This window comes from Thamnophis sirtalis, unplaced genomic scaffold, assembly GCF_051295495.1.
Source record: "Thamnophis sirtalis isolate CommonGarterSnake01/CBP01778 unplaced genomic scaffold, rThaSir2_p1.2 scaffold_14, whole genome shotgun sequence".
Classification (NCBI taxonomy): domain Eukaryota; kingdom Metazoa; phylum Chordata; class Lepidosauria; order Squamata; family Natricidae; genus Thamnophis; species Thamnophis sirtalis.
The window spans coordinates 31,596,287-31,616,784 of NW_028261394.1; the positions used below are offsets into that span (position 1 = coordinate 31,596,287).

A 20,498-nucleotide genomic window follows, 5' to 3' on the forward strand; every position below is an offset into this window, starting at 1 on the left:
ATCTATTAGTTAGAAGATTATAGCTTTAGTCTGGCAAGATTCTGACTATTTGGTGTGAACAAATAATTGATTGGATCACATTATGTCACCTTTGAGTTTAAACCTGACTTTAACTCATGAACTTCATGGGAAGATTTTCAGTGAGGATAGGGTAGAAAAAGTCAAGATGGCAGCCACAATAGTCAGATCACAAGAAGTTCCTTAAGAGTCAAGAGTTTTTATTGCACCATCATAGAATCATAAGGCTGGAAGGGGCATTGGATGTCTTCTTGGCCAACCCCCATCCAAGGCAGGAGATCTTATGTCATCCCAGACAAATAACATCATCTTGATTCTTTTGACCATTATCAGCCAAGGACAGTTGTTTTCAGGGCCAAACATAATCTCCTTGCCTTTGCACTTTTGCAGAGTAGATATTTTGACTATGAGCATTTGGCCCTGGGGGTCAAGGCAGAAAGAAACAGTTCATCCCATACTACTATATTGTTACTTCTCCAAGGATATTTGGAACAAATGTACTTTACTCCTGCTGTGTCAATACCCAGGAAGAACTGATAATTATTACATGAACCTCTTTCTCTCAGGATATAAAACATATCTATTATCTATATGGTAGCACAATTTTGTGTTGCCCAGTGGAAATGAAGCAATAGGTGATGCAAATCTGAATACTATAATTTTCTAGTTTTAATTATGCTTTTAAGTGATTTATTAATCATTGATCAAAATAAGATTTGATGGTGTCTCATTCAGGAGGCACCCTCTAGGTCATTACAGAAAGCAGGATTAAACCTAGCATCATTGAGTGCACAAGCAGAAGTGGTAGGGGGGGCCAGGCCTACCCCCTCATCCTAGAATGAGTGATGGATGTGGCCTGCCGGGCGGAGTGTGGGCCATGGGATGGGGGAGGGGCCTTCTGGGATGGGGGCGGGCCGGAGCAGATACGACGGGGGCTACAGGGCTAGCCATTACCGGGGAAGGAGGGCTCGCTACATCACAGCGATCCCTCGTTCCGGCCCTGTAAGCACAACCCTAGGACCAGGTGGCAGGAGAATTCAGGGCCATGGTCTCAGGTTGCTGTTGCTAAATGCCAGGTCTGTGATCCAGAAAGCTCCCCTCGTCCAGGACTTAATACTTGACAAGGGGGCAGACCTGGCATGTATTACTGAGACCTGGCTGGGCCATGAGGGAGGAGTCCCCCTCTCCGAAATGTACCCAGAAGGGTTTCAGGTGCTCCATCAACCATGACACCAGAAAAGGGGTGGGCGAGTGGCAATTATTATCCGGGAATCTTTAGCTCCTCGCAGGAGCCCTGCTCTGGAGATTGTTGGGTCTGAGTCCCTTCTTGTGAAGTTGGACCTAGGGGTTCACATGGGCTTGTTGTTGATGTACCTACCTCCTAGCTGCGTCACAACAGCCCTGCCTGCGCTCCTAGAGTTGGTAGCCAGGCTGGCAATTGAGTTCCCCAGACTGCTAGTACTGGGGGACTTTAATCTGCCATCCTTAGGCGAACGCTCTGATGGGGCCCAGGAGTTCATGGCTTCCATGACAGCCATGGACTTGACCCAAGTAATCTAGGGTCCGACTCATACAGCGGGACACATGCTTGACCTAGTGTTTCTCTCGGGACAGTGGAGACATGATCTTGAGTTAAGGGAAATAGACATCTCACCCTTGTCATGGTCGGATCACTTCCTGTTGAGGCTTGATTTCTGGAAGCTACTCCCCCACCGCAGGGAGGTGGAACCGATTAGGTATTTCTGCCCCAGACACCTGATGGACCTTTTGGGTTTTCAGAAGGAGCTTGGGGAGATACCTGACTCTTTTGCCCACAACCAGGCAGAGTCCCTGCTCGCCGCTTGGAAGATAGCGGCGACTGGGGCCCTGGATCGGATTGCGCCTTTGTGGCCTCTCTGCAGCAGTGGATCCAGGAGGGCTCCTTGGTTTACTGAGGAACTCCGGGAGATGAAGCACCAAAAGAGACGCCTAGAGCGACGCTGGAGGGCTAGTAACTCCGAATCCGACCGAACACTGCTAAGATCCTTTATTAGGACTTATTTAGTGGCGATACGGGTGGCAAAATGTACTCATTTTTCTGCTCTTATTGCGTCCGCAGAATCATGCCCGGCCGCCCTGTTTAGGATAACCCGCTCCCTCCTGAAAGGGAGGGATGTGGGGGATGCCTTGCAGGGTCGAGCTGAGGAGTTTGCTCAGTTTCTGTCGGACAAAATCGCTCAGATTCGGACAGACCTGGACTCCATTTGGACAGAACCAGCAGAGATGCCGAGGGAGGGTCTTGCTCAGACTTTCTGGAATGAGTTCCAGCTTGTCACCCCTGATGAAGTGGACAAGGCCAAGGGAGCGATGAGTGCCTCCACCTGTTTACTGGATCCATGCCCCTCCTGGCTAGTCTCAACCAGCAGGGAGGTAACACGAGGCTGGCTCCAGAGAATTACGAACGCCTCCTTGATGGAGGGATCCTTTCCATGGCCTCTTAAGGAGGCAATGGTGAGACCCCTACTAAAGAAGCCTTCTCTGGACTGAGCTATTTTTAAAAACTATCATCCAGTCTCCAACCTCCCTTTCTTAGGGAAGGATGTTGAGAAGGTGGTGGTCCTCCAACTTCAGCAGACCTTGGATGAAGCAGATTATCTGGACCCTTTTCAGTCTGGTTTCAGGCCTGGTTACTCCACCGAAACCGTACTTGAGAGACCGCCTCCTGCCGATTACCTCCTCGAGACCGATTAGATCTCATAGATTAGGCCTCCTCCGAGTGCCATCTGCCAGCCAGTGCCGGCTGGCCACTACGCGGAGGAGAGCCTTTTCAGTAGCAGCTCCGACCCTCTGGAACGATCTCCCCGTGGAGATTCGTACCCTCACCACCCTTCAGACCTTCCGCGCAGCCCTCAAGAACTGGCTATCCCGCCAGGCCTGGGGGTAAAGATTTGATCCGCCCCCACCCGAATGTTGAATGAATGTTGTTTATTTTTTAATTATGTGTTATGTTATATGTTATTGTTTGTATCCCCTCCCTATAAGTTGTTAGCCGCCCTGAGTCCCCTCAGGGAAAAGGGCGGCCTATAAATAAACTTATTCCTATTCCTATTCCTATTCCTTTGGTTGCACTGACCGATGATCTCTGGAGGGCCAGGGACAGAGGGCTCCTCTGTCCTTGTGCTCCTTGATCTCTCAGTGGCCTTCAATACCATCGACCATGGTATCCTTCTGCGACGGCTGGAAGAGGTGGGAGTGGGAGGCACCGTTTTATGGTGGTTCTCCTCTTACCTCCCTGACAGGTCGCAGTCGGTGTTGGTCGGAGGACAGAGGTTGACTCCTAGGCCCCTCAATTATGGGGAGCCACAGGGGTCAGTCCTGTCCCCCCTCCTATTTAACATCTACATGAAGCCACTGGGCGAAATCATCCACCGGCATGGGATCAAATACCACTAATATGCGGACGATACTCAGTTGCATCTGTCCGCCCCGTGCCAACTCAGTGAAGCGGTGAAAGTGATGTGCCAGTGCCTGGAAGCTGTTAGGGTCTGAATGGGAGTAAACAAACTCGCACTCAATCCTGACAAGACCGAGTGGCTGTGGATGTTGCCCCCTAAGGACAGCCCATCCAGTCCGTCCTTAACCCTGGGGGGAGAAAAACTCCCCCGCTCAGAGAGGGTTCGCAATTTGGGGGTCCTCCTAGACCCGCAACTGACCTTGGAACACCACCTGTCAGCTGTGACCAGGGAGGCCTTTGCCCAGGTTCACCTGGTGCACCAATTGCGGCCCTATTTGGACTGGGAGGCACTTCAGACAGTCATTCATGGCCTCGTCATCTCAAGACTGGATTACTGTAATGCGCTCTACTTGGGGCTGCCCCTGAAAAGTGTTTGGAGACTGCAATTAGTCCAGAATGCAGCCGCGCGAGCGATACTGGGTGTGCCAAGGTACACCCCTATCACACCTATCCTCCGCAAGCTGCACTGGCTGCCCATTGGTCTCCGAGCACAATTCAAGGTGCTGGTTATTACCTTTAAAGCCCTACATGACCTAGGACCTGGGTACCTATGGGACCGTCTTCTGCCACATACCTCCCTCAGACCAATAAGATCGCATAGGATGGGCCTTCTCTGGGTACCTTCAGCGGGACAATGCCGGCTGGAGGTGCCTAGGAGTAGGGCCTTCTCTGTTGCCACTATGGCCCTATGGAATGAGCTGCCCCCAGAGATCCGGGCCCTACCCACTCTCATGGCCTTTCGCAAAGCCATTAAAACCTGGCTTTTCCGGCAGGCCTGGGGCTGTTGACTCCTTGATGGAGGTCCAGCCCCGTCCGATTGAGTGTCTGTTGTATTCCTTTTTAACTTGTTGTGTCCCATTGTTTTTAATAATTCTTTTTAATTCTTTTTTTTTCATTTCTGTAAGCCGCCCGGAGTCTTCCGGGATTGGGTGGCATAGAAATTAAATAAATGAAATGAAATGTAAATAAATGAAATCTAGAGGGAAGGGCACTAGGCATCCATTTACTCTTTAGGAGCCAAGCTCAACTCAAGAATCTTTACTTTTATTCAAAATTGAATTGCGATGGAGGTCTGAAGTCTTGCATACACTCAGACAACTTTTACACATCCTTTGCATGGCCTTTTGGGGGGGGAGGAGAGGTATTCTTTAAAAAAATAGAAAAATGCTATTTTGAGCAACATAATCTAAATCAGACTGTTTGCTATTGTTAACCTTGTTGATGTTACTTAATCTTAGAAGATACTGCCATGAAACAGGAACAGAGGAAAGCCAATAAGTGATAAACTACGCCAGGAAAGACATATCTTTTTAAAGGAAGTGCATTATGTAGCTGAGTCCCAAAGCTCACGAGTTTATAGTGTTCAGATCCCAAATTCTCTGAGGAATAAATTGTCCAGGATTTGGCAATCTGTATTTCTGGCAGCAGCAATCAGCTCCAATAGTTAAAAATGCCTCAACTAGTTGGAAATCAAGGGATTAACCTTGGCTTGGAGGTTTGTGCAAAAATAATGTGACAAAATAAAGCAGAAAGAACTCAGTACACTGTACTAAATTGTTTATAATCCAAACTCATTTCTAATCCTAAAGCAGTTACTAACTCATCAGTAACACTAACTCATCTATTCCCACAATGTCCCAAGGCATTGGGAGGAAATGCAGTTAATTCAAAACAAATACAAGGTTGGAGCAGTAAACAACTTTCCTTAGCAATTTTACCTGGATTCTGGAAGTGACAAGGCATTTACTCATATCAATCTGTACAGCAGCCACACAGCTATAGGTGAGAACAACAAGGCTACAGAGCTTTTCCATTGGTGGCTTCTGATCTGCTGAATTCTCTCTGCAAGAAAAGTTGTCTAATGCTTTTATTGTTGTTATTTGGATTTGTTATAGCCACCCCACTTGAAAAGACTCATTTTAATTCCCAATATAATTATGTACAACTAGGGGGGGGGAGGAGGAGGAGGAGGAGGAGGAGGAGGAGGAGGAGGAGGAGGAGGAGGAGGAGGAGGAGGAGGAGTAAATAACAAGATTTGCAAAATTCTGCTATAATAGCCAATCTCAGTCAAAGTAGCTTCCTATGGAAGTGATATCCTAGTCTAGTCTAATAGGGCTAATCATGGAAGGAGATAGTGGTGATAGCTTGAAATAAACCTTTCTCTCTGATTCTTAAATGTTTGCAAAGACCATCCTATTAGTTAAGCTGTGATGAATGATAGTGACTGGCTCAAGATATCTGTAGTTAAGTAGCAACTATACTTTGACTTCACTAGTCTTAGATGAATTTCAGGATTAATACTTTAAACCACTGTTGGGCAGAGATCTTGATTTTGTGCGTACTTTGAATTAAAAGTTTTCATATTTGTTTTACTGTTTTAATGCTTTTTACGGTTGTTTTTTAAATTCTAATTATAATATATGCTTTGAATTGTGAGCTGCCCAGAGTCATGGTCATAAGTGTGCAAAACTCTCATAAGTCGCTTATTCCAGTGCCATTGAAACTTCAGACAGTCACTAAGCAAATGGTTTGCTGAGATGGGTGACTATAGAAATCAAGTAAGGAAGTAAATAGCTGGCCAATTTTGAGCAGCCCTTGCATGGAAAGATACCAGCACCCACTTACTTACTTACTTACTTACTTACTTACTTACTTACTTACTTACTTACTTACTTACTTACCTACCTACCTACCTACCTACCTACCTACCTACTTACCTATCTACTTTATTTATTTATTTATTTATTTATTTATTTATTTATTTATTTATTTATTATTTACTCACTCACTCACTCACTCACTCACTCACTCACTCACTCACTCACTCATGTACAAGATAACAGGAATAAGAATAAACCTAAATAAAAACATAAGCAATGGGTACAAATAAATGGGGAGAGTAGGACAGGGATGTTAGGCATGCTGGTGCACTTATACATGCCCCCTTTTGGACCTCTTAGGAATGGGATGAGGTCAGCAGTAGACAGTTTAAGGTTAAAGTTTTGGGTGTTTGAGGATGTAACAACAGAGTCAGGTAGAGCATTCCAGGCGTTGACCTCTCTGTTGCTGAAGTCATATTTTCTGCAATAGAGTTTGGAGCGGTTTACCTTGAGTTTGTATCGATTGTTTGCCCGTGTATTATTGCAGTTGAAGCTGAAGTAGTCATTGACAGGATTCTTTACAAGAATGTAAAGAATTAATTAAAAGAATTTACAAGTATTCTTTACAAGAATGATCTGACCCTGTTATTTGTAGACATCCTTGCTTCTATTCAAAGGGCCATGCTAAATTTCGAGCTCTGGATTGAAGACTGAAAAACTGATCCTGCAATTTTTCCATTTAGGTTATCAACCAAGCAGAAGGAATTGAGCTGCTTCTTAGGTTCTTTGGGGTAATACTGTTGTCGTTCTACAGTAATTACAGGTTAGTGCTTTGTAATACAAATTATTGAAAATAGCTTCTCCATCCAGACATCCTTTGAATGGTTTCTCTAGGGCTGTGTGACAGTTTGATACAGAGATTCGATAAGGCAATTCCCAAGGATTTCAACCTGAATGAAAATGTATTTTTTTTCTGCACAGAAAAAAAATATTGAAATTTAAATACGTTTATTCAGATTAATTTCAGTCAACATAAATTGGCTGTTCAAACCAAATTGGGTTGATTTGAATACCCCTGCTGCTCAGTAATTACTGAACGATAAAGGTTAAACAAGACTCAGCATTCATATGGAGTGAGTTAAAGATATCTATGAATGTAGATATCTATTTTTTAAAAAAACCTTAAAACCAACCTAACTTTACCATATTTTTCAATTGCTGATAATCATTGCCAAAAACAAGAACTAGAAGATTTTATTTTTATTATTTATTAAATTTATTTGCCACCCATCTCATATCGGAATGACTTTGGGCAGCTTAAAGCATTGAAGCATTAAAACCCTAATACATAAATATTTTTAAAATGGAAAAATAGAAATCACAAATCCACCTTTAGCCATGAAAGTTCACCTAGTAATTTTGAAGTAGTCACTCTGGCTCAGCTCATCCTCAAGGGGCGGGGGGGGGGATTCTACATCTTGATTGCCTAAAAGGAAACTCTCTATCTATCTATCTATCTATCTATCTATCTATCTATCTATCTATCTATCTATCTATCTATCTATCTTTCGATCGATCATCTATCATCTATCATCTATCTATCTGTATATATGACTCTGTGTGTGTGTGTGTGTGTGTGTGTTCCAGCATAACTCCAGAACTCCTCGAGCAATTTCAACCAAACTTGGTACACAAATGACTGTGGGGGTAAGATATCCCTAACACCCCTTGGGATGTGTGTTCTGTTACAATACAGCCTGTTGTGCCTTTAAGTGGCTTCTACTGTACTTCTGTAAAATGGCTTCTACTGTGCGGCTTCTACTATACTTCACAGTACTCCACAAGGGGGCTCCCTCTGATAATGGGGGGAAATGCAACATTAGAAATTGAATTTGGTCCGGACATTTTCCCCCTATAAATAAATACCTGAACAACACTGGGTTATCAGCTAATAGGATATAAATCTAAAAGATAAATTCAGATGCTCCTCGGCTTACAGCTACAATTGAATCCAAAATTTATGTTGCTAAGCAAGACAGTTGTTAAGTGAGTTTTCCCCCATTTTACGACCTTTCTTGCCTTTCTTGTTAAGTAAATCACTACAGTTGTTAAGTTTGTAATTCAGTTGTTAACTGAATCTGGTGTCCCCATTGATTTTGCTTATCAGAAGGTCACAAAAGGGGATCATATGACCCCAGCACACTGCAACCATCATAAATACATGCCAGTTGCCAAGTGCCTGAATTTTGATCATGTGACCGTGAGGAAGGTGCAATGGTCATAAGTGTGAAAAGCTGTCATACGTTGCTTTTTCCAATGCATTGAAACTTCAAAGTCATTAAGCAAACTGTTATAAATCAAGGGCTATCTATGCTGTCCAATAAATAGATTGAGAAATACAGATGAATATCAATGCTACAAATCTGATATCAGATATTTACGATAAACTGCTTCTTACTTATTTAATGAATAGTGTCAGGGCAGCAATGGTGCATTTTTTAAATAAAAATGAAAACCTTATGTTTTACCATTCATTTGTCATTATTCATCCTTGAGTAAACTGAACCGGAAGTGCAGTAAACTCTCTGAGAATTTTAGAGAAAGCTGTCCAATTTTTGTGGGCCAAGGCAACATTCGACTCTTGAGAATTATGACAGCAGAAGGCTGTTTTCCAGAAAAGTAGTTAATGGAATCTGGATAAAAATTCTACTTGATTTCATGTGCTTTAACAATTAATTAAAAACTCAACCTGATTCGTCTCTACTTTGCACTGTAATTTAATTACATTTAGAGATCTCTGGGCTCCAAAACCAAGGTTTTAGGTTGTATGTGCATATTGTCTTGGTTATTGTTGTTGTTGTTTTTGTTATTAGTGCTCAAGATTAATTTTCCAGAACAAATATGCTGAATTCAGTGTTTACAGTGGGCAATCATATCTATTCGTCTGGTCTAGGCTACAGCATTCCATTGACTTGAAGCAAACAATGTACAGGCTGAACTCCAAGTGACCGACTTGTTTCTGCTAATCACTGGCTGATTACTAGCTAATCAGTGTCTTGTTTAGAGCAGAGAAGCCAAAAACACTTTGGACTGGGCTGCCTTTGGGAAGCAGGACACATTTTTGCAATTTTCATTAACATGTTGCAATTATACTGAAGCTACACAAAGGAAATGAATGCGAGGCTGAAATCAACGGCAAATTGTAAACCTTGGAGCTGTAAAGGGATTCTGGACATGCATTAGAATGACTGTAAATCGCTCAGACTCTTTCTTTTCTTCTAAGAATTTGGAATTCCACATGATCTCAACTGTCCTGAAGGCTGTAATCTCTCGTTCAATTCAAGTTTAGCCGTCATATCAATCTCTTCTCCAGATGTTTTGGATTACCCCTCCCATCATCCATGAATATTGCTCATGCAGGCAAAGCCTGGTTAGAGTCCAGCTGTGTGGGGAAGGTAAACTGTAGGTGTAAAACAACACATGAACATGCCAAGATTACAGTCAACATCTGTCGAATTTCTTATTATCCAGCGACTTCTGAAGTTAGCTAGATGGCAGCATCCCAAATGTAGAACTCCTCTGCCCATCTGCTCAGGTTAGAATGGAACAAATTACTGCTGAGACTCTATAGCCGGGATGGCAAACCTATGGCACGTGTGCCACAGGTGGCACGCGGAGCCATTTGTCAGGGTATGTGAGGCGTTGCCCTGTCAGCTGGCCAGCACGCATGCACGTGCTGGCAAGCTGAGTTCAGCCTTTTTTAAAGCCATTTTTTGCCCTGCCCAGGCTCCAGAGGCTTTATAGCCTCCCCCGCCCCCTGAGGCCCTCCTGAAGCCTCTGGAGCTCAAAAAATCAGCCCTATGGGCAAACTGGAACTTTGGGAACAGACTTTCAGTTTACTCGTAGGGCCAGTTTAAGCCCTCCGGAGCCTTCAGGGAAGCCTCCTGACGGCTTCTGAATGCTCCAGAAAGCTAAAATCGGCCCTACAAACAAACTGGAAATCACTTCCGGTTTGCTCGTAGGGCCATTTTTAGTCCTCTGGAGCCTTCAGGGAAGCCATTGCATTATGGATGCGGCACGCCTACGCACGACCCCCCCTATGCTCCCCCTGCGCTCCCCCTGCTTATGGTACACGAGCCAAAAAAGGTTCGCCATCACTGTTCTATAGCATCAAGTTATAAAGTCAAGCTTGAAGAGCTCTTTAAAGTCAGATTTACGTTTGCCTTATCCCACCCCCTCTTCATGTCATCCATATCCGTATTTCTCAGTCTCAGTCACTTTAAGATGGATGGACTTCATCTCCCAGATTCTGGAAGCTGGGGTCCCCCCACCTTAACATTGTTTGGAATGAGATATACTGATCTATACAATGGACTCAACTTCATATTCATGGAGGTTAAATATCTCTTGATTCTGACCTTGACCTCACACTTCTCAGCCTAGGCTCTAGAGTAGCTTATACAGAGCAAGATCAATGCCAAGATCACAAAATGTTCTATGTGCTTCCACTTGAACAGAAACCACGGTGTAAAATATGGCCAATATTAGTGATCCAAATTCTACTAGGTCCCGAATCCATTCACACGGGCTTCATGTTCTTTGGTCTAAATCAACTGGAGCATCCATGCACATTCCATTCTTTGCATATTTTTGTGCTTCTACAAATGTCATGTTCAGTATAGGATGAATCAGAAGGCAAGGTCAAGCTGCACAGTCCATACATTTAACCCTTTGCACAGGGAGCAACAACCAAAAAGGAATTAGATCTAAATCTCAGCCCTGGTGAATGAGAATTCAGTCTGAATTAGATCTGTGAGTGAGTGCCTAATACTTCATTTTGGCCATAGGCAAGGACAGCAGAGGAAATAAACACAACAGAGGAAAGAAAAGTGAGATAAGTAGAGAGGAGCTAGAGGAAAAAGGAGTAGGAATCACCCTTTTGCCTCTATCCAAGATATAGCTTTTCTACAAGTCCCAAAGAATAGGTGGAAGTGACTTAAGGGAATTTGCCTTGACCCTCCATATCTGCACAGACAAGGGACTATCAAGAGAATACACACATTATTAGACAATGAGAGTTGACTGAATATTGAATGTCCTGCCAGCTGTTTACAGGTCAGCTTTTCTCAAAAACATTCTCCCCACCCAAGAGTTGCAGCAAAAGGGCACAATCATAACTCTGGGGAATATATCAATTTGCATATAGCTCTACCTAGTCAAGTGCTTCTGCCTCAAATCTGTTTGCAGGACTTCAATAGCTTTTCAGCCATTTGACTTTTGCTTAAATTATATTTGTGGGGTGTTGTGTCTTCTTTTGTTTTTGCTAGATTTGTATCTTGTCTTTCGTCCTGGAGCTCAAGGTATTAGTTACTCCCTCCTCCTCTTCCACCCCAGCAATTCTATGAGATAGGTTGGGCTGAGAAATAGGGACTAGCCCAGAGTCAGAGTTTTGAGGGCTGAGTGGGAACTGAAGCTGGACTAGCAAGTTAGCAACTGCCCATACTTAAGTAGTTTTTGCCTTCAGGAGGAAAGTATATCTGGTCAATTTTCAGAGGGACAGAGGAACAAGGCAAGTCAGATGAATGTGGAAAGAGGTACACGTCTTTCTTTTTTTGTTCAGCTTAGGCAAAACAGATTTTGGAAAAGGTACATTCCCTTTCCATGTGAGAAATATTGAAGTAAGCAAGAGCTGAAGGACCCACTGGAATTAAAGTTGGATTCTAACTGTGGAGTTAGATACCTGCCTGTTTTCCCCCCCATCAGACAAAAAATATCTGTTCCTTACTTTCTCCAAAATCTGGAAGACTATTTGATTGCATCTGGGGGTATCGCCTGCACATTCCATGGAGGGTGGCCCTCAGAGCAGGGATGGGTTTCGGCTGCCGCTACTGCCAGTTCACTCAGGGACACGCCCCATGCACACGCTTGAAGCCAAAAACAAGATGGCGGCACCTATGGCGACACCAAGAGAACTGCCAGTTCCAGCGACCCAGTCCCAGTTACTACCGGTTCAGCTAAACCAATCTGAACCGGTAGGAACCCACCTTAGCCTCAGAGGAGAGAATCCAGTTCCATGATAGAACTATTTACAAATAGTCCTCAACTTTAAACAATTTGTTTAGTGACCGTTCAAAGTTACAAAGGCATTGGGATAGGTGACTTAATACCCAGTGCTCACACTTATGACCATTGCAACATCACCAAAGTCACATGATCAAAATTTTGGCACTTGGCAATTGGCATGTATTTAAGATGGTTGTGGAGTCTCAGGATCATGTGATCTCCATTTGCTGGCTTCCAACAACAAGCAAAGTTAGTGGGGAAAATGGGTTCACTTAATAACCAAGTGATTCACTTAACAACTACAATGATTGGATTAACAATTGCAAAAAATATGACAGACTCATTCATGACTCACTTAAACAACCACTTGCTTAGCTTTACCATTATGGTTGTAAACCGGGATCTATCTGTATTGATTGACTGATTCATTCAGTTTATAAAGGCTTCCCATCTCAAACACTTATCAGGGTCAATAACTTAATTATCTGGAAGAAATTAGGCATTTTGATTAAAATACACACATTTCCCCTTCAGATCCTTACACTTCTGCACCAAGCATACTTTCTTGTTAGCCCTTTAAAAGCACTTCCAGAACTGGACAGAATTCTGGGACACACTCGGTGGAATGTGCAAGTGATACCCCCAAATGCAGCCAAATAGTCGCCAGATTTTGGAGACAGTAAGGAACAGACATTTTTTTGTCTGATGGGGGAAAATAGACAGGTATCTGACTCCAGAGTTAGTATTCCCCAAAATAAGACAGAGTCTTATTTTCTTTTTACCCCTGAAATAAGCACTTGGCCTTATTTTCAGGGGGGGTCTTATTATTTTTGAGGTGCAGGAGGCGGCCAGCATGGTCACCTCATGCCTGCTGCTGTGTTGCAATATTTTGGAAGAAGGGCTTATTTTAGCACATGTGCACAAAAGCCTGATAAGGCTTATTGTCCAGGGAAGTCTTGTTTTCGGGGAAACAGAGTATCTAACTTTAATTCCAGGACCAAAAGATAAGGGTTTTTCTCTCTTTCTCCCCTTCCTAAGCACTAAACATACTTGCTTAGATAACTCCAGCCACAATCAAACACCCTTTCCTTAATTTACTATAATGAGGTTTTTGAGGGAGAGGCCAGACACAACCTAATATAATGAGACTGGGTAGGGTTGAATGGTTCAGCTTCTCTGCTGCCACTTCTGATAGCTCAAGATAAGCTTCCCCAAAGCTTCATCACCTACTTTATGCTTTGCATAAAGAAAAAGACGATGGAACACCATCAAATTCCAGTGGTAAAAGAAAGGGCCAGAGCTAAGGGGACAACAGGCCATCCACCCTTCACAGTACTCCAAGAACTTCAGAAAGTAGCTCTCAAGGTCTCCACCCTTTCTGCCACCACCACCACCACCACCACCATTATGCCATTTGGCCCAACCTTGAAAACCTTCTCATTGTCTACCATCTTTTTGGCACACCTGATGGTTAACCACTTGACTATTACTCATTGTAATAAAACTAAACAAGGGATGAGTAAATAGGCAGGGACTTTTGTTCAGTCCTGAGATGAGGAGACTGGATGTCTATAGCATGAGGATTTCTTTGACAAGAACACCCGCACTCATCCTGGAGCTGCAAATTAAAAGAAAGGAGGTTTTTTTTAAATTAAAAAAACCCTCTTTTCCAAATGGTTTGTCTTTCTCCAGTCCCCAACCCCCAGATCTGAGGCATTCAAGAAACACACAAATTTGTGATTATCTGCAACTATTATCTAAAATTAACTGTGGTTTCCTAATGAAAAACATTAAAAGAACAATCAGATATGAATGGGGCCTATGCATAATACTTTTACAGGAAGGAATTAAAAAAAAAAGAATAAACCATCTGATGCTCTAAATGAAACCAATGTGTAGCTCATAATACAACTCCCTGGTTGGAGTTCATTTTGCTTTATTGGTAACATATAAAAGGATGTTTTATCGTGTCCGTCAATGGTTAGCTGAAGTTAATAAACAGCAGAAAGACACTTTTCTCTCTTTGTTTTTTAACCACCATTTTTGTAAACAGCATCATCCTTTGGGGATGTTCTTGCAAACACATTCCTAAAACATTTCTGCAGATATAGAGCCAAGGTGGCGCAGTGGTTAAATGCAGCACTGCAGGCTACTGCTAGATCAGCAGGTCAGCGGTTCAAATCTCACCGGCTCAGGGTTGACTCAGCCTTCCATCCTTCCGAGGTGGGTAAAATGAGGACCCAGATTGTTGGGGGCAATATGCTGACTCTCTGTAAACCGCTTAGAGAGGCCTGAAAGGCCTATGAAGCGGTATATAAGTCTACTGCTATTGCTATTGCTATTGCTATATTTAGCATCCTGAGACTTCTAGGGAGAGGTTGCAAGTGGGTTAGCTGGAGAGAGATCAGAATCTTCAACGCAGTATACAGGTTATCTTCAACTTACGATCACAATTGACCCCAACATGTATGTTACTAAATAATAAAACGTTGAAAAGCCCCATTTTGTGACCTTTCTTGCCATTATTATTAAGTGAATCGTTGCAGTTGTTAAAGTATTAACACAATTGTTAAGTGAATCTGATTTCCCCTTTGACTTTGCTCGTCATAAGGCCGCAAAAGCTGATCACGTGACCCTGGGACATTGCAACCATCATATATATGAACCACTTCCTAAGCATTTGAATTTTGATTATGTGACCATGGGAAATGCTGCAACATTTGTGTGAAAAATGGTCATAAATCACTTTTTTCAGAGCTGTTGTAACTTCAACAGTCACTAAACAAATTGTTGTTGAGGACTATCTGCAATTCCTAATGTTAGCACAGTTGATATTTGGTGATAAGAAACCTTGGGATTGTAAGTACCCTGGAAAGTAGATAAGGCAAGACTAGACTGATAGAAGTTCCAATTACTACTTGCTAAGCATTCTGGGAGTTGTAGTTACAGTTGAGGCAGGCTGACCTAACCCATTACAAAACCATCAGGAAGCATTTCAGCGCTCTTGATTTGTCCCATTAGCATCATCGTGCTGCACACCAGTTGGATATTATTGTTTGTCGGTTGCTGCTCCGTAGGTAATTGTGACATTTGCTCTGGTATGTTTTATTAACTCTCTGCCATGTTAGGTCGTCCTGTGTGTCATGCTGTTATTATCATTCATTTCACTCTTTTTATTGATTCTAATTATTTTTACACACCTTGGGCATTTTCTGGAAAAAAAAGGAATAAAGTGTGTTTGTTAATAATTATTATTTACGCAGAAACAACTGAAATAATAACTAAGCAAAGAGACATTGCTGTGCTCAAGACTTTAGAGCAGCTTCCCACCCATACCCCAAGCTTGATTTTTGCAAGTAATTTCTCATCTGGAAACTCTCTAGGGTTTAATGGATGAAAAGAGCTTCTGTTGTTTTTTTCTCCTCGAGACATTCCAGAATATGTGTGTGTGTTCATACACAAAGGTCCTGTATATTCCTCTTCTAAACTGTAGATTAGTATGACCTGGATCTGGTTCAGCAAACAGTCACATCCCATCTTTGCAGATGAAGAAATCTGCAGAGGACATCTAGACAGGTTGGATGATAGAAACCATGAATTGGGACACAGCAGTGGTGGTATTTACTTACCTTCCCTACTGGTTCATAAATGTGAGCACATGAGCCACCTCCATGCATGCACTACATGCTTCCGCTCATGTGCTTTTTGCTAAAAAAAATGGCCCATAGAGCTGGGCGGGAGGACAGGGCCACCCGCGATTTCCACTACTGATTCAGGTGAACCAGTCTGAACTGGGAGAATCCCCCTATGATTGTCAGCCAGTTGCACAAGGCCAATAATCCTATCATTGCTTGGTGGAATGCTACACAGGACAGCAATGTTTCCACTTTTTTATTATTGTACACATGTATATGGCTTCCCAACTCTTGACTATTTCATTTTTATTATTGTGATTCTCTACCTGGGGATGCCCCTGAAAAGCATCTGGAAGCTCCAATTGGTTCAAAATGCAGTGCTCTATTTTGTGCACAGTTCAGTATGCACATGTGTCACCTCTCCTGCAGGAGCTGACAGTTGTGCAATTCATGCCACTGGTTGTCACCTTTAAAGCATTTCATGGTTTGGGACCAGGTTATCTGAGAGATCATATCTTGCTGGTCACATCCAACCAACCACTAAAGCAGGGAATGTTGCAGGTCCTGTCCACTAAGGAAATACATCTGGTGGGGCCCAGTAGAAGAGCTTTCTCCATGGTGGCTCTCTCCCTTTGTAATACTGTCCCTTCAGAAATTAGACTGGGCCCCACTTTGATACTCTTTCATAAAGACCTAAAGATTTTGTCAAATGGTTTGAAGAACCTGGAGTTGGGATGGAGCCCATGAAATGGTTTTATTTGACCCCTTGGGGAAGATGGGCATTGCTTTTTATTTTTATTTCTTTTCTACAAGGTGTTTTATTGCTTGTAAGCTGCCTAGAGTCACTGTGAGCAAGTAGGTGGCTATATGCCAGTTGTGGGATCTTGCCAGTTTAACAACCAGTTTGGTGATTGTGTGCTCGTCGCGCATGCACACTTTTAAGAATATTTACCTTCTGCGTTACTGCTGGGGAGTAACACAGCTGAGATGTGGCAATCCATTCTGGAATCAGCTGAGAAGATATAGGTCAGTATAGCAGAGGGGCAGGTCTACCTGATCGTCAGAGTGAACCAGTTCACTCCCAGCTGAACATCAGAGCTACTGGTTCCCCCAAACCAGTCCGAACCGATTTAATCTCACTCCTGCTATATGCATTTTCTAAATAAATAAACTCACACATGGTGACTCTTGCACTCTAGCAGGAGAAAGGACTTTCATAACCATAACTAATCTCAGACTCAGCCATTCCTTTCTTTGCCCTCCCTTTTCAAACAGTCCTAAATTGTAGCGAATGTCAAGAATGACTTATTTAAATAAATCATATTCATAACCTCCGATGCAGAGCTGGCTTATTTCACGCAAGCCTTCGTTGATGCTAACCAAAACTCAGCAGGCTGGATAAATGATCAAATTCATTGGAAGCACAAATGGAAGCATAAAATGGAACTGGATGCTTCTGAATTGTTCCTTGCAAAAGGAGAAAGAAACACAAAATCTTAGGGACACTGCAAATCCTCCTGAATGAAAGTTTTGTGTGATACGTTGACAATGGCTGGGTTCAGAAATATAGTTAGGCCTTATTTTCTTAATCACAATTAGCTTTAAGATGTCACAATTGTTTAGGTTTTGCACTAGATGTTAAACCATAAAGGATGGTCATAGGATACAATGTTCCCATAGCAAATTAAACTATACTTTGTGATAGTATGGAGGGATGCGGTGGCTCAGTGGCTAAGATGCTGAGCTTGTTGATCAGAAAGGTTGGCAATTCAGTGGTTTGAATTCCTAGTGCCATGTAACAAAGTGAGCTCCCATTACTTCTCTGCTTCTGCCAACCTAGCAGTTTGAAAGCATGTAAAAAATGCAAGGAGAAAAATAGGAACCACAGCGCTCTGTGCACCTTTGGCATTTAGTCATACTGGCCACATGACCATGGAGACGTCTTCGGACAGCACTGGCTCTTCAGCTTTGAAACGGAGATGAGCACTGCCCCCTAGAGTCAGGGATGACTAGCACATATGTGCAAGGGGAACTTTTACCCTTACCTGTATGATGATATAATTTGTTGTGTGAAGTATGGCTTTCAGGATAATTTCAACCCCTCCTCAATCCACCCTACAGTCTGAAAAATATTTCAGATGGGAGGAAAGGACTTGTGAGTGGAGTAAGTTTTTTCAAAGACAAGTGTAATTCTGGGAAAGTTAAGCTGAAGGTTGGCCTTTGACCAATAGCAAAGGTGGCTGGATATAAAAAGATAAAAGGAATCAACATTAGGCTTAGCAGTCTATACACACAACACCATTGGCTGTAAACTGTTAAAGAAAAGTCCTGTCATAAGATGTAGGAGATGTTTTTCAATATCTAGTGAACTTGGCTTTACCCTGCTCCTCCTGATATGTTCTTAATGCTTCTAATGCTTCTTCTTTTTTTAAAAAAAAGGGGGGGGGTTAAATTGTCTTTTATCTTTTAATTGCTTTTATTCAGCCAGTCAGACTGATACATATTGTCTGTCTGTCTCTCTGTCAGTCTGTCTGTCTGTCTATCTATCTATCTATCTATCTATCTATCTATCTATCTATCTATCTATCTATCTATCTATCTATCTATCTATCTATCTATCTGAGCCTGATGTGCCTTTAAATCTTTGGAGAACAAAGGCATGCTTTGCCATTCACCTAGCAAAGCTAATCAATGGCAGGTGTTGTTAAAAGCCCAGCTGAATGGCCCCCTAGAGCACTGTGGGAAATTAAAATGGACATGCACAGACTGTTTTATAAGTTCTATTGGAAACCTTTATGTCTCAACCTTTGTCAACGATTTCAAAGAGGTTTACAAATATTAAAAAGCAACTGAATTTCCTGCTGGTGGCCATCATTGAAATATTCTCCACCTGGTAAGTTTTTAAGGCCTTTAACCCTGAGAGCTGCTGAAGTAATAAGGCTGGGTGAGAAGTTGTTCTCTTCAGATAAGGGGATAGTTCCCTTTGCATATGTGGATAGTTGGAACTGTTGCCTTGCCTCAAGGAGGGAAAATGATGGATGGCTTTAGAAATATTACATACATCATGCTAAGCTATCGATATCTATGGTTCTGATTTAGTGGGATGTATGAAGCTAGCTTTTGTGGCTTGCAAGACATAGTTTATGGCTTAGCGCGATATGAGTTAAATAGCAATAGCACTTAGACTTATATACCACTTCATAGTGCTTTTACAGCCCTCTCTAAGTGGTTTGCAGAGTCAGCATTTTTGCCCCCAACAATCTGGGTCCTCATTTTACCCACTTCGAAAGGATGGAAGGCTGAGTCAACCTTGAGGCTGGTGAGATTCGAACTGTAGATCACATAATGATTGGCTGTAAGATAAAGGCATATAATTGGGATGTTTTTTTTTAATATAAACAATGTTGCGCTTCAATTATTAGACAGCCAAGACATTGGTATTTGAACACAATCTTTTAAACATTTTATTGGGTTCTACTAATCTAGGTGAAATGTTAATATACAGTATATTACTTAGTCCTTGTATGATATTCCATATGCTAAATAAATAAATAAATTCATTTTAATTAATTAGGCCCATCATAAGCATTTTTTCTTTTTTTCTTTTTTTGCAGACGAATAACCCACCACAATACCTGTCCTTGACCATTATTGGTGTACTTGAATTAATGAAAAGGTGCTTCCTTCAGACTCAGAGAAGCTCTTGACACAGAAGCAGGTAAGAATAAAACCTGGTTTACTTTAAAAAGAAAGACTATATGTTGTTTGAATAATGTTGAAGATAAAAGAGTTTCCTTCTTACATTATCCATTCATTTTAGACTTGTCATTAGGGTTCAACAAGCCCTTTAAAAAAGTGGAGATTATGTTGTTATTTTTTTTTGTTTTGTTTTTACTTTTGTGTTCCCGTGATAACAACAGTGATGGAAAACTGAACATATTTATATATATTGCTTAACTAGAGCCTATGCAGAGCTAATATTTCCTCTTGCAGCATTTTGCAATGGAGGCAGTTTTTGTCTTCCCTCTCTTCACGGCTCTTGAAATTCTCATCCTTTAAAAGGAATGATGGCTTGACAGCTTTGCAGCTCTTCCTTTTCAGCTTGCAGTTTAGAGTGTGAGCAGGGATGAACTTGATTAGAGTCTTTGTTTCTGTTTTCTTTTTCATTTGCAACAAGGTTGGCTTGTAAAGAGTCAGGATGTTTGGTTGGGTTCTTCTTGATGTCTAGAATGTAGGGATTTGTAGCCTCTCTTGGCAAACCATTTTCAATTCTTGTCCTGTCAAATTGGTTGAACTGAAGGTGATCATAATTTCATTCCAAGCCTAATGTAAATGGGTTGCTCACATGCTATTTCCTTTTTACTCTATAAAGGCTGGTTATGCAGGACTGGCCTTCCCACACCATGGAGGGGAATGGTCTGATTTGAAGAAGTTGTTGATCTTGAAAAACTCTGTTGACCTCAAAAAACAAGAACAGATGTCATAACCTTTCAGGATCAACTCATCCAGGGTAACCTTGTGGATTTAGGCAGAAAATGTTTTTAGTCAATAGTGCTAAAACCCTAGGTAACCTAACCAGACAGGGATAGCGATAAGAAAAGGATGGAAAGGTTGCTTTTAAAGTATTTGGAGTGTGGTCATTGGAAATGTTAGGAAATAGCTAGAGAAACTACATCTTAAAGTCCCCAA

General features: G+C 42.2%; 1 pseudogene; it reads left to right on the plus strand.

Moving 5' to 3' along the window:
• Positions 1-1,209: 1,209 nt before the first annotated feature.
• On the plus strand, positions 1,210-19,431 carry LOC148042767 (uncharacterized; annotated as a pseudogene).
• The last annotated feature ends 1,067 nt before the right edge of the window (positions 19,432-20,498 follow it).